At 29.4% G+C, this 15943-nt stretch overlaps 1 protein-coding gene across 3 annotated transcripts in view; it reads left to right on the top strand.

The window, feature by feature from the left end:
- Positions 1-15943, top strand: part of LOC108904190 (zinc finger protein 608-like) — a 296106-nt gene that overhangs the window by 38948 nt on the left and 241215 nt on the right. The window contains exon 1 of one of the 3 annotated variants that reach the window (XM_018706642.2): positions 7900-8099. The exons of the other annotated variants lie outside the window; for them this stretch is intronic. The gene's annotated coding sequence lies outside the window, so the exon portion shown is untranslated. Of the gene's footprint in view, positions 1-7899; positions 8100-15943 lie in introns of those variants that run through there. 3 annotated transcript variants of the gene reach the window in all.

Here is a 15943-nt window from a genome sequence, read left to right on the forward strand (position 1 = left end):
GGCGCATTGAATTATTTATTGTATTGCAGATGGTATATTTTGCCTTTTTTTGAGCAATATTTTTGAGGTGAAATATACAAAGTTGTATAAGTTTATTTATTTAAAGTTATTTGTCTAGAAATTCCTTAATGCTGGTTATTAAAAACACTAAAACCATGTCGGCAAAATTTATATTTGAATAGTGTTTATAATATATAATATTTTATTATCCAAAGGCCGATTGTTGTTCAAACATAGGTGTATAAATAGCATATTATAAATTCCAGTGATTTGTCTGCTGTAGAAAATATACCAGCATTGTCTGACTGCAGTATTAAATTTAAATCAAAATATTTTCAAACCCTTGTTTATGTTATTGTTCGTGAAAACCTCTCAACCTTATTTTGTATTATTTTTCAACAAGTCCATTGTCAGATACGAAAATAATGTATAGGTTTTTGTAGATAGTGCCCATAAGGAGTAACCCAGGTAGTTTGTTGTCTCAGGTAGAAAACTTGTTCAATAAAATTCCCGTCTGGCTGTACAGGAACGCGTCTTCTGTCTCTCGTCTCGGTTTCTGCTTTCTTTTTTGGTGTGGCTGAAGACATAAAATGGCCACCTCGTGACAAGCGGGTATAGCTGGCCGGGGGCCGGTGTAATTTACAAGAAAATAAATAGAAGGTTTTTAGATAATAAATACTTGTCGTGCTTGTTTGTATTAATGCATATCCACACAATGGGAAATACTTTTGTTACCATTAACTATTACTCATACAGTGCATGAAAATACGTTCCCATTAAACGTATGCATGGCATTGTTTTTCTGAAAGCGCTGGTCGATTCAACATTATTCATTTTACTGTGAGAATATATAATCTTATTTTGTAACATTCACTTTAGAGGAACACTCGAATACAGATAAGCATATTGAATGAAGTATATGTACATATACAGGGTGTACCAGAAAAAAAATATCGGAAACCACACATACAGTTTTACAGTACAAACAGCTACAACACGATGTTTTAATTGTATTTTATTTTCATTGGGAAAAATTGTTTTTAAGTTAAACACGATACCTACTCTTCGACTGGGAATTAAATTTCTTTCCTTTATTTTTCACCTGCCTTAATATATTTTAATAAGAAATTACATTGAAATTGCACAGGACGATAGATACACTTACGAAGAAACACGCCTTCGTAACTACAAAACACAGTATGCACTGCAAGCTGCTACTGTGAACGCCACGCCGCCAATGTCTTTCTACCTAAGGTCTTCTTGGAATTCTATCTCGACAAATAGCCTACGGACTGTATCTCCAAATATATCGTCCCTATTCGTCACGTAGAGGTGTATGTGTATATCCATTTCTTGGATTATACGCCCATACGTGATAAGAGGGACGAATTATTTATGGCGACTTAATATATGTAAAATTTTCTGTATATAGGTAATTATATCATTCAACGGCGGAGATATCAAAAAACGCCCTAAGAACATCCAAATTTCGTCACCACAAGGTATTTTGGAAATTCAATAAGTTTATTCATTTGTAATTGCATTTCAAACAAAAAATTTATTTTTCATTTTATTCGAAAAACTAGTCGTTTTCGAGATATTTTTTTAATTAAAATTTCCTTGCCATACAGTTGAATAAATCGAAAATAAGACTGTTTCACAAATTCACATATTGCAAATATGATTCTAATACACTAAACCAAACAATTAAAGGGTCAAAAGAATTTCCGAAAATTTTCCGTGATTTTTGACAGACTGTATTTAAGTGAAAAATGGTCGTATCGAGAATTAAAAAAAAGCATTTTGAAGCTCTAAGATTCTAGTTTTTAGATCTTCCGGTCGAAAATATTTAGGAGCTACGGTTATCATGCAATTCTAAGAAATAGCGCGACAAAAAAATTTTGCAAATTTTTTTATTTTTTTCCGAGTTCACGGACTTGTAAAAATTTTTTTCAGCCAAGCCATTGCATGGACCAGATAGCTTGTTTATTCAGCTTTAATTTCCTTTTTTTAAAATTTCGATACGACCATTATTCATCGAAATATCGGACTTTTAATGGAAAGGGATCCTTTTGTCTTCAATCATCGATATCTCGGCGACAAATAAGAGAATTGAAGAGCAGTTTTCGAAAACTGTAATAAATGTCCTATAACATGCTGCCGCAACTTTTCGGAAATTTTTTGTTCTTCGTCTTTTACACGAATTTAAAAAAACAGGAAAAAAGGGTAATTTATGTTTTTTTAGAAAATTTACGGCTAAATTAGAAATATTCACGAAATGACTAATGTTAAGCATGACTTTTACAGTTCGATATACCCAGAAGAACCCTGTGAAGTTTCATCTCGATCTAGCGAAGCGTTTCTTTGTTTCAGTCACTTTTCAAAAAAATTAAAGGGTCACGTTTTTTGAGCTTAAAAACAGTTCATAATCATGATTAAAATGGAAATTTTTGTTTGAGGTTTTCTCACATTTTACCGTAAATAACCAAAAAATTTTCGATTTTTTTTTTTTATTGGAAAACCTTCCGGACATTGAAGAAAACAAAATCCAATTGTTTCCAGCACGATTCGGCTTTTCTGTCCTATGCTTCTGTTCATCAGATTTTAATTAAATTAAAATTAAAGTTGACTCAAACCAGATTTCGATTCCGATTCATACCGTTTTTTGAGACTGTAATTAATTTTTGTGCAGTCTGTAATCACTTAAAAAACAGTTTTCTTTTCAAAACTACCCTCATTCTTCTGAAAAAAAAAATTTTGAAAATTTTTCGAAAAAAATGTTTTTGTTCATCAATTTAAATGTTTGCGGTAAATAACCATGTATGAACCTCAAAAAAATTTTTTCACTGCCCGTTTCGAGTTAGAAGTGGGTGTGACTATTCAGATTATGAAACGTCTTCAATGTAACCATCCTTCTCTATCGCACGGATTTCTATGACTTACTTTATCCCCTCACGTAACGGCCGATGAACCATGGGGACTTTCCGAACCTGTATATAAATTAAGTGCATTTTAATTTTAATTTAGCTAGCTAGGTGGTCTAAGTCTCGTCGACATATTTAGAGAAATGTGTTTTTGTGATATTCTTCAAAAAATTTAACCTAGTCTCTCGAAAGCTAAGAATTGAAAAAGGATTTAACAATTTCATTTTTTCCAACCATTTCTGGGATACCTTATATGTTACATATTCGTTGTTTAAATGCAAATATTTGATTAACTTTAATTTAAACCTGTTTGTCTTATGATTTTATTCATTTGAATTTCTGTAGGTATAGATATACTTAACAGAATGCCAATACAAATATTTTTCATATTGCATAATCATTTTATCTACAAAGGCCATAGCCCGTTAATTATGTAACTCTTCTAGGTGTTTGATGTAATGAGTACATTCAACTATATATATTTAAATATAATGTTTCAACGTGTTGTAGATAGAAGAGAATAATAATAATTTGTGTACATTTAGTAGGATTGAAGTTGAAGTTATGAGATGATTAAAGAAGCAAAAACTGCTTTTATAGATTTCCAAAAATTTCTTAAAAATTGTACAATTAAGTGAGGACACTGAATTTTTTTTAGAGGTATTGAAGAAGTGAACAACATTGAAGGTATTTAATTAATTTTATTAAATTGCTGATAAAATGTTGAATGAAATAAAGTAGATTACTAATAAAAAAGTAAAAATTTTTGACAGATTGGACTCTTTTATTTTTATATATTCTTTGATGTAATAAGGGATCGGTAGAAGTCCTATTAATACATAGTATTTATAACTTAGAACGTTTATTCTTTGGGTTTTTGTCATCCAAAATGGGAGTGATAGTGTTCAACTAATGAAGGTGTAAAAAGTAGCACTCATGACGTAAGCTTTTATCTGAAGAACTAAGAGAGTTTGTATAAGGCAAACCACAGAAAAACGAGTAAAATCCAAAGAGGAATGTATTTCAATTTAATTATATTTTGGAGTATTAAATGACGACAATATTTGTCTGAATATTTTACTGTCAATTCTAAAAATAAACTAAACGTTCTGTCCTATAAAATAAGAAATATCCATTCTGGTCCTTATTTATAGACAGTTACAAAACATTATATCTTATTTGGGTATTTTCCCTTAATAAAGTTGATCCTTATATTTAGATATACAAGCATTTTATATGCGGTACTTGCAAGGGTCATTTTTTTTGTATATGTATAAATCTTTACCTTGACATTAATTTGTGTTGCTACGACGAAAATAGAAACCTCTCCTAGGTTTTCGTGTGGCTTTGTTTTATTTCTGTTGGGTTAATATCTACATTAGTCTCTCCCCATACCGCTTATAATTGGTTAATTATTATGTTGTAAAATTTGAACAGGTAGATGCATTAAAACCAGCTAATTGCGCCCTGAGGGGTTCAGAGATACAATGTGATAGGTAATTGCACAGGAAGATAAATGTTTTTCTTCTTTGCATGTACTCCATCTACCTCTATCAATTATCATTAACGAGAGGCATTGCATATGCTACTTTATGGAAATGTAGACGTAGAAACGCAATGCTGTTACATAACGATGTCCTTTATCCATGAATATGAGTTTGCGGATTGTAAGATTGTTTTTCTAATTACAAGTCTTTAGACAGCCCTGACATTTTACAGAAATACTATTTGGGTTTTTTATTTGATAGGTTGTTTATAATGTATTTTTTTATTTTTGTTATCTGTTTTAATAAATTTCGTATTTTGCTTTGGAAAAATTGTGTTTTATGAAAAAGAATCAGAAGCAATTTTTTTTTATCACTGTGAGCCAAAATGAAAATAGAGATTGGAGAAAGTACAATAGTAAACAAATTGTACTACTAATATTACTAATTTACTCATTAGTTGATGATGATATTTTTGACTAAATCATATTTTGCATATCAAGAAAAAATATAAGATCTGTACAGTATATTTAAGTGCATACTATGGAGTGGCATATAGTGCCATAAAGTGTATGTTCTTTATTAGGCGTTTGAGTTTGAACTATACTTATCCATTGAAATTTTTTATTTTGATACCAATTATTTCATAATGAAATGTAAGTACCTACATATCATTACATATACGTACAATGTACGTATATCAAATGGTAAACATTATCGATATACATATTAATATTAATGTTTGACAGGGAAAGATTAATTATTGTTTATAATGCTAATATAAACATATTTGTTATGTGGTAAAAATGAACACTTACATGATAAAAGTGACATTAGTTACCAACATTTCCACGTCTTAAATATTCTCAAATACGTTTATGTATGTTACACTAATACATACTAATCATAATAAATATTTATGTATAATCAGAATTTAGAGAAGATATGAGATTTACAGTTTACAAAATTTGGAGTTGTTTCGTTCCTACTTTGTTTGATTAAGTCATTTTCAAAATAACCATAAGCAGAAATCATCAGCATTAAAAATATATATTTGCGTAGATAAGTTAACATATTTACAAGACTTCTTGCCGTTTGGTTAGTTTTTTCATTGTTTCTATATTACTATCTTTAAGCCATTTATTTGCATGGCTTTATGCCGTAGTATCTTCGCCACAGACCCAGAAAGTCCATAGCGAAGTGGATGCTATACAGCGTTGCCAGATTTTTTTTCAGGCAAAGCGGGATTTTGAAACTTTTTGAATAAAAAAGCGGGATTTTTTCGTCCAAAAACGGAACATACTAAGGGTTTGTATAATTGATGCCTTAAAAAAAAGAGTCTCCGGATATCTGGGAAACAAATCGATGTCTAAAAAAAAGGGACGTAATCAGGAAATATCTATTTAATAACAGACCTGGAGAAAATAATTGATGTCTAAAGAAAAACAAAACAAATCGGGACGTCTGGCAACACTGGTGCTATAATAGATTTATGAACTAGGTCTCATTTTGGTAATAAAAAGTTGCTCTAAATTTATATTATTTACATATTTAAAATAAATTTCTTTGGTTGCAGTCTAGCCTGAAATTTGAAGTAATTCTTCGTCATTGTACTTTTTGTGAGATTTGATTTTTCTCTTTTATTCTAATTATAATTTCCATTTATTTGTTCTATTTCAGTTCTAATCTGGCTAGATTATTTTTGTTTTATACTTGTTTTTTTCATTCTCGGTTTTGTTTTGCTAATGCGTAACGTAATTATTTATTGTAATATAAATATAATTTGTTGCATTGAGATTTATCTGTTATTGTTCTTGCCCTTTGCATATTTTAATGAATTAAATAAATTAACAATAAAATTGTTTAAACTTTGAGGTATGTATATAAGAACTATTATCTAATGAAAATCCATCTATTGTTTTATAAATTCAGATACATATATAATTTATTTCGAATTTCACTAAATAAATTTGATAATGTTATTTATGTTAATACATAGTTAAGTAATAAGCAACTAATACTTGTTACTGAAATTTTAATAGTATTGTAATTTTATAAATTTCTGAAAGTAATCATGGCACCCTTACGCAGTATTTTATCCCTAAAAGAGGGGTGATCGTTTCAAAACTACAGGCACTAGTTAAGCTAATTTCTGCACATGGAGGGGTGAAACTTGAATAAGCGTAACTTTTTTATCATCCCCTTTTTGAATATCCAGAACAGAGTGGAACATGAGCTCCATTTTACTCCAAACATTCTATGAAATTTTTATGCCATTCTTTCAGTTACATAAGCACTGGCAAAATTGGTGGATACACACGATGTTTAATGCTTAATTTAACTACAATTTTATGAAAATTATTCATTTTGTATTTTGATAAAAGATACAAATACATAATTGTCTTAATACAATAAAAATTTATGTGAAAATATATGGTTAGATAATGATGACAATTAAAGTTGCAACAGGGATGCACATATAAGTCCGAAAATATGTAGTATAATCCTGAAATAAAAACATAAGTGTTCAAATGTGGTCATCAAACGAATTAAGAAAATACGATTTAAATTGGTTCTAATTTACTGCCAAGTTAATTCAAAATCTGAAAATTTATTATAAATTAAATTATAACCTCCAGACCCCATGAAGCTTTACTAAAATTTGTATTATTAAAACTCTTTATTGCACGCGCTTGTAAAATATGACAGGTATAAGTGTATCGAAGCCGGAAGTATTGTAAATTGAATTTCAAGCGTAACTGAATATAATACTATATGCTAGTTTAAAAAGGAATACTTGCAAATATTACGTGAAAGGTAAAAAAATATTACCTACCTAAAATATCTTTAATGCGAAGCCATACAAAGTACCGTTATAAGTTATTAACTATTAAATATAAGGCGTTAATAATAATATGACAGTACATATTTCAATCCAAAGGATACACGTGTGAGAAATTTTTTATAATTATCTGTCGATTTATGATTGTTTTTATGTACATATATAATACCTCTATGTTACTTAACTTGATTGGCATAAAACAGCAATTGCATAACTGAGAACCTTACAAATCTGTATTTAGTTAACATAAAAGAATTCAGTGTTTTGTCCAAGAATCATCTAGAGTTTTCAATAGTTTTGCGAATGTTTTGTTTTTTTTTCAATAGTCGTTTTAATTGATATCTTTAAAATTAAGTAAGTAAATATTACAATCAAGAAATTTATGCACATTCTGTCATAGAAAATATGCATTAGTGTATAAATTGTTATATAAAAATAAGTAAATTGTAAATTGATATTTAATTAATATTTCGATAGGTAACTCGCAGCATTTTTAAAAGTATACATATTTGTCCGGGATCATATTATTCGAGCCGCCTTGTAGACTGTAGGCCATTTCCTACAGAGAGCTTCAGCACTGAGTCGTTATACCCAGACAAGGCGTTTAGTCGTTCACTAAATATAGTTCTAAACGCAGGGTCACGGAGACAACGTAAACGTTTGCAACTGCTGTATATGTTTCTATATAAAAGATTGTGCTGTTAGTGTGATTGTTATTAGTGGTTCATATTTTATTTGGATACAGATTGTGATAGATCTTGTGATATTTATTGTTTTTTCTGTGATACTTATTATTGGGATTACCTCTCTTTGGATTATCAGTGAAACTAGCCTGTCTATATTAAATCGGTAGGTTTGTAAACACATTTCATTAGTTTGTAAGTAACAACAACGCAAACGTTATTTATATATATTCTCAATGTTTATAGTGTTTTGCTTTTGAAATATTATTTTATTATTTACACATGTCTAGTAGTAAGTATTATTTTGATATATTTAATATTATATAGTAATATTTATTTGTGTGTTTTCCGAGTTTCAGATTTTGAACTGATCTTAATAAATCTTTTAATTTTTCCAAGTATGGTCATTTCAGTCCATACATGTGACATATATTCTATTTTATGAGTTTCCAAAACGGTGTAGGTGTAGGTAAATCACTGATATAAGAAAGTATCTAAACATTATAATTGTTAATATAAGTATGACTATATTTATTCAGTACTAATGAAATGCTATTAGTCATGCCAAAGTTTCCTCAAACTTATTGTAAATCATCAATACATTTTACGAAATACTTAAAATTTGATGCTTAGGACCTTCTACCTGAAAATTATAATGGATATCTTTATGATCCTCTATAGTTTGCTATCTAATAACCGACTACACTTTAGGCATCTATATTAAAAATTTTAAGTGGACGAGACAATATAATTTACAATATGCATGTAAGTAAACAAGTTTATTAGACTATCTGGCACAACACAATTAATATAATCGTCATGTGGTATTTTGTAGATAAATAGATAATAGTTGTAATATAATTAGATGCAAATGAATGATAGAAATTTATAGATGTTATATTGTGAATTATACAGGGCGAGTCAGTTTTTTGTAGACAAACTTTAACAGGATATAGAATACATGTTTTTAAAAAGAAAAGTTCCTATAAACATATGCAGGCTTCGTTTCCGAGATACGGGGGTTGAATATAATTTTTTTTCTCGAATTTTCATTATAATTTATAAACGAATGCTTAGATTTTTTTCACGTTTGGGAGATAATGTCTATTAATTAAGTGGCATAAAACAAGCGATAAGAATGTTCAAAAACTTGCACAGTGGCGGAGTGGAGGAGGTGCTCAACCTCTTTCTTAAACAGAACTTCTACGCCAATGACTATTTTTTAAATAACATTATCTACATACAGTTTAACAAAAATAATGTCCCTTCTTCCTTTTCGAAATTCCTGTGCGTTTAAGAGTTATTTTGATTTTTAGAGTTTGATGTGGTACTAAATTAAATAATTTATTTATTATCAATTATCTGTTAAATATTTAATTCTATTAACGAAACCTACCTAAATATGGTTTTTTAAGGATTCTAAAAGCCGAAATCTCATATTCTTTATCTCTTTCCAATGTAGTCAAAATAAATATTTGTTATATCAAGCTATACTCAAATACAAGACTTTTATAAGTTGAAATCTGTTACATTACATACATACAATACATTATTGTGCAGTTGTCAAAAAGTTTTANACACATTTCATTAGTTTGTAAGTAACAACAACGCAAACGTTATTTATATATATTCTCAATGTTTATAGTGTTTTGCTTTTGAAATATTATTTTATTATTTACACATGTCTAGTAGTAAGTATTATTTTGATATATTTAATATTATATAGTAATATTTATTTGTGTGTTTTCCGAGTTTCAGATTTTGAACTGATCTTAATAAATCTTTTAATTTTTCCAAGTATGGTCATTTCAGTCCATACATGTGACATATATTCTATTTTATGAGTTTCCAAAACGGTGTAGGTGTAGGTAAATCACTGATATAAGAAAGTATCTAAACATTATAATTGTTAATATAAGTATGACTATATTTATTCAGTACTAATGAAATGCTATTAGTCATGCCAAAGTTTCCTCAAACTTATTGTAAATCATCAATACATTTTACGAAATACTTAAAATTTGATGCTTAGGACCTTCTACCTGAAAATTATAATGGATATCTTTATGATCCTCTATAGTTTGCTATCTAATAACCGACTACACTTTAGGCATCTATATTAAAAATTTTAAGTGGACGAGACAATATAATTTACAATATGCATGTAAGTAAACAAGTTTATTAGACTATCTGGCACAACACAATTAATATAATCGTCATGTGGTATTTTGTAGATAAATAGATAATAGTTGTAATATAATTAGATGCAAATGAATGATAGAAATTTATAGATGTTATATTGTCAATTATATAAGTACAAAAAAAATGTCCCGAATAAAATAGTGTTTAATTAGATCAGACAGAATTTTTTTTATTTAATTTTTTTAAGTCGTAACTAAATCAGTTATTTCTATGTAGAAAACTACCATTGGACTATGGTCTACTTTGTTGAACACCCTGTAGATTAAGGAATTTTAACAGTAATACCTTTTTGTGTAAAGCAAAATTTTATGTTTTAATATGTGAAAACGGAGTCTCAAAAAAATTGGCATAAAATGCACCTTCAAAAACTTGCCTGTATCAAATTTCAATGCAATACGTTGTTTTTTGGAAAAAAGTGTGGTTAAAATTTAATTTAAAATAAATATGTTTGACAGCAAAACAAAAGGTGAAGAGGAAAAAAAAACGTCTCATTTTTTGATATTCTGCCAACATCTTAATTTATGGTACATTATTTTGAAACACACTTTAAATAACAACATACTGTTTTAAGTCTTCTTAGTGGGCTATATGTATTAGGTAAAGAAAAAGCCTATGCTCATCTTCGACTACTCCAAAAAACCTCTGAAAGACCGATACCGAGACCGATACAAATAAGTTTACGTTTTTAACTCTGGCAGAGCTACGCCACATTTAGAAAGAACGCATTCGGATAGAAAGAATAAGACGTAGGCGCAATGATTGAGGGTTTGGGCGCTTCCCTTGCACATTTTTGGACGTAGATGTCTATACCAAATTTCTCTTCCGGACATCAAGATATTGGGACAATTTTTTTTTGTCTGGTTGCAAATGACTGCCGGAAAACTATACAAAAAATATAAAAATAAGCTTAATCTTCGTGTTTATGAGGATATTAAGTATATAATTTAAACATTTAAACTGTAAATCCCCTGAGATAATTTTACTCACAAGTTAAGAAATGTTTGACTCAATACATACATTAATTACATATATAGATAGGAAAATATAAATACGAAAATATTACTCTACAAAAATATTTTTTCAGAATGTGACACCAAGTTTATTTTTACTTTAAATTTTTCAATTTTTGTAGCTGTATATTTTTTATGTTTTCAATCCATTTATTTTATATTCTTGTTTCAGGTGAGTTTAGCGACCATCATCAGCGAGTAAATAGAAAATTGAAATATTAGGAACCTGTACGCTGAATCTGTGAGTGAAACACATTCTTAAACTTTTAGATATAAAATTTCTCTTTCAATTTTTAATTTAAACACATGGATCCATGTCAAGTTCTAAAGAAACATATATATAATTAAAACTTCTGTAAATAAAATTTACCGTTCAATTTTTAATTTAAACAAATGTGTTCGTTCATATCAAGTTATAGAAAAAAAGTATATCAAAGTAATGAGTTAAGTTAAATACCCAATGGAAATATATTTTTCAATCAAATTTGTATATATTCATTGTAAGAAGCAGTCTTTGAATGGAATTTTTTAATGGAATAATATTTTAAACGTAACTATTAATTCTGACCGAAGATGGAGTATGTATATCTCTTAATATCTGCAAACTTTACATCACTGTCCAGTTTTAACCAATTGCAAAGATAATGGGTCTATGCATACAAAATATGGAGATCATAAAAAAATATATATTAAGTTAACCTAGACTCCTCGCTGACGTAGTAATTGTTTATTTCATAACATTGGATATGCGACTCATGAACTTGTCTACTGCTCGTTGACCTCGACCTCTGTTTTAATTTTGTTTCATTCGACTTTGTTTAATTATGTATTAGATATAGATTTAATTTATTCCAGAGATCAACTATCATTCATAACTCATCCAATATTTCTCAGAATTATAATTTAATTTTAATTCATTTATGCTTGTTCTTCAAGATGTCTGCAAACTAAAATAATTTATAGCTTTTTTTTAAGTGCAGTTGTAATAAATCTAGTTTGGGTTATTCGTTTAATTTTATCTTAACTTGGGAAGTAAAAGAATGCATTAGGATCTTCCAAATGGCAATAAAACTGTTCATCGGAAGTACGTTATATTGCTTTTTAGTGAAATTAATTATCCAGAACGTTGAGAGTGGATTCAGTCGTAAAAGAAAATGAATTGCTCCGAAGAATAGAAAGTAAATACTAGCCATTACGAGTTTAATTTATTCAACGTCTCATTTAACATTATCATAGATTTTTTTATTCATAATATGCCTTCTGAAAATTAATTAGTTTATGCTTTTGTTGTACTTTGAAAGGTAATTCAAACAAATCTAAAAAAATCACTAAAATCCTCATCTGATGAAGTCATGTATATCTTTACAGCAACTAAGTATGAAAAAAAGCAACGTCGAAGACAAGCTACTTCATTAAAAAAAAAATAATTTTTTGTAAAATTTTTGTGTTTTATATACAGGCTGTTACAAATTCGCTTCTCACTATAGGGATCTCGGAAACGCTAAGAGGTACAAATTAGCTTAAATGGGGGCAAAGTTGCGTAATCAGGGGACCAACATTATGCCTCTAAAAAATCAAGGCTAATATGATTAGTTTTCGAAATATTCGAAAAAAACCGAAATTTTGTAAATCCGTTTTTGTTTAATTTCAGCTTTGTTCGAGGTGATATTGAAAAAAGAACAACACTTTCTGGCCACTTTTTGCCCTCTATCGAATGGCATAATCAATTTTTCTATGTAACGTTTTCTCTCTCCAGGACCATCATCAACTTCATTTTTTTAAATACGACCCTAGAAATTTTATTACATTTTTTGCAAGCCTTCATGACCCCCAATACTGTACTGCTTCAGCCCGAACCAGATTCAGACGATTTGTATCGTAAAATTCATCTTCAGTGTATTCGTTCCATTATCTAAATTTTTTATTTAGATTTCTTTATTTATTGAATTATCGTACATTGTAAGTGTCATTAGTCCCTGTGAAATCCTTCTAGTTATTTAAACTATTACCACCACGCGTTACAATAAACATTTATTATTATTAACTATTACCATCACTTGCTCATACATAACTCAATAAGGTGTCGCGTCAAAATCAAAAAATTATTACAATTTTAATTTTATTATGACAAATAATTGATTATTAAAAATGCATATGAACAACGCCAACTGAATATTATTCTTTAAAAAATTTCAGTAAATGTTCAAAAACATTTTCGTTTTGGCAAAGGTTGAAAATGAAGATCAGCGTAAAATTATCGGAATTTATTACATCTGTAACCGCAACTGTGAAAGAGCATGTTAGATGTATTTGTATGAATATCCTGAAAAAAATAGATCGGAATTTATTTGAATTTTGAGCACTCGAGAAGCCTAGAAATAACTATGGACACGGGAATAAAACTCTAATGTTTTATTTTAATGCGTGGTGGTAATAGTTTAAATAACTAGAAGGATTTCAAAGGGTCTAACGACATTATTTACAGTGTGCGATATTTCAATAAACAAAGAAATCTAAATAAAAAAATTAGATACATTTAGAACGTATACACTGAAGATGAATTTTTCGGCAAAACGTCTGAATCTAGTTCGGGCTGAGATAGTACAGTATTGGGGGTTATGAAGACTTGCAAAAAATGTAATAAAGTTTCCAGGGTCGTATTTAAAAAACTGAAGTTGATGATGGTCCTGGAGAGACGAACGTTACATATAAAAATTGATTATGCCATTCGATAATTCGAGGGCAAAAAGTGGCCAGAAAGTGTTCTTCTTTTTTCAATATCACCTCAAACAAGGCTGAAATGAAACAAAAACGGATTTCCAAAATTTCGGTTTTTTCAAATATTTCGAAAACTAATCATGTTAGCCTTGATTTTTTAGAGGCATAATGTTGGTCCCCTGATTACGCAATTTTGCCCCCATTTAAGCTACTTCGTACTTCTTACCGTTATTGTAGTGAAAAGCGAATTGGTAACAGCCGGTATAAAGGAGTTGATTTGAAAAAGCAATCCTTTAAAAAACATATTTCATCTGGTGGTTCATTAGGCGAATTTATCTTTGTCGAAGAGGTGATGTTAGAGACAAGATACAGTTTTTTTTGACAGTTTACATTATTTAAATATGTCAGATAATTATTAATTAATATGGAAGAGGTAAAAACATGTTTACTAAATATCGCGGGGCTATAATCCGCAGAGTAGTTGTTTCTACAATATTATTAATAGCATTTATATTTTTGGTACCTCCATTTTTTTAATAAGATAGATGAAACATTCAAGTAAGTATAATACTCTTGACAGAACTGATTTTTAATTTTGGTTGTCAGCGATCTTCCTTCTTGCCAATAGCAGAAGGAGTTACAAGCAGTTCAATTTGTCGAGGTTCTTAGTCACAGTGACTTCGTGTATCTTAGCCATTCTTTAATTAAATAAATCATGTTCATGTTTCATCATTCTGCACCAAACGTTCTCAGAGGTATTTTGAAAATTTATTTCTTTTTAAAATATCTGCACCTTTTTCCATAAATCGTTTCCTAAACAGATTTAGGGCTGGCGTTTTATAGACAAGAAACCACACTTTTAGTAAGACAATAATAGAACAAGAAAATCCATTTAAGCTATAAAAATGTTGATATTCAGGGAATTCTTTAAATTTTCACAGTGAAAGATCACGGAAAACATCGGAATGTATCTTTTCTGTTTTGTCGAGAATTTTGTAAAAAATACTCAATAATTATAATTAATTGCGTTAATATATTATTTAAAAAAATGTAGGTCACAAAAATATAAATAAGATGGATATAAAATATTATTCATTCTTGTGTCTAGCTAAAAGTCTGTCTTTATTCGATGTAGCTCCTTACGGATTAAAAAGGCATTAAAAGCTGGTTTAATGACCGCATATTACAGTACCTTTGTGGGTCATAACGATTTGAAAATATTTTTCTCAGCGTAAATGTATTATAATTATTTTAATCGCGTATTCGTATTGTACTCATTTTTCCCTATCCTTCCTTAAAATTAATGACGTTATGACTGATTCATCCTGTATATTCGGGATTGAGATGCCCTAAAATCTCAAATTAGTTGGGGTCGGACAAATTACAAAATCTTAACTTGCCGTGAGCAGATAACGAAAATAAATATTAAAAACAAACATTTGCAGTGTTTTGATACGTGTATATTTTCTGGTATAGTCTTTCCGATCTCAAGTGAAAAACCAAGAGGTTGACAGTATGTACCAGGGTCGGTCGCTGATGCAGCCATACCCATATACAGAACTGGTCGAACTATAGTAGGATCATATTTGATACAAAGTAAAGCAAAAAATTGTCGGTCTTTTCTCAAAGGAAAATCGTGTCATCATTTTTAGGACACGTAAGATAAACCAATTCAAATTGAAAATGAAATTGAATGTAAAATGTGAAATACCGCATCATACGCATTGTGTTCTGGTAGTAGCTGAAGTCGCCCAGGTGCATCGAGTGTACAAAGTGGTCGGTCATATGTCAAATACTAACCTGGCGAGCTTGGTCATAAATTAGAGACCGCCTCCAAAAAACAAGTAAACAATAGTGACGCGTACAGACGTAAAATGTAGTACATATGTGGAATTTAAAAAAACAAATTGGATTTACAATAAATTGTATTTGAAATAAATAGTATATGACACTAAAGGAATTTTTGTAGGAATAAAGGTGCTAGACGTGACCTGATCCCTTCATCCTTTCATAAAGAAATTATTCAATTTCTAAACCCTTTAAAAACGTACTGCACCGGATTCCTTGACAGGCAATGATT

The sequence above is a fragment of the Anoplophora glabripennis genome, unplaced genomic scaffold, assembly GCF_000390285.2.
Source record: "Anoplophora glabripennis isolate ALB-LARVAE unplaced genomic scaffold, Agla_2.0 scaffold130, whole genome shotgun sequence".
Taxonomy (NCBI): domain Eukaryota; kingdom Metazoa; phylum Arthropoda; class Insecta; order Coleoptera; family Cerambycidae; genus Anoplophora; species Anoplophora glabripennis.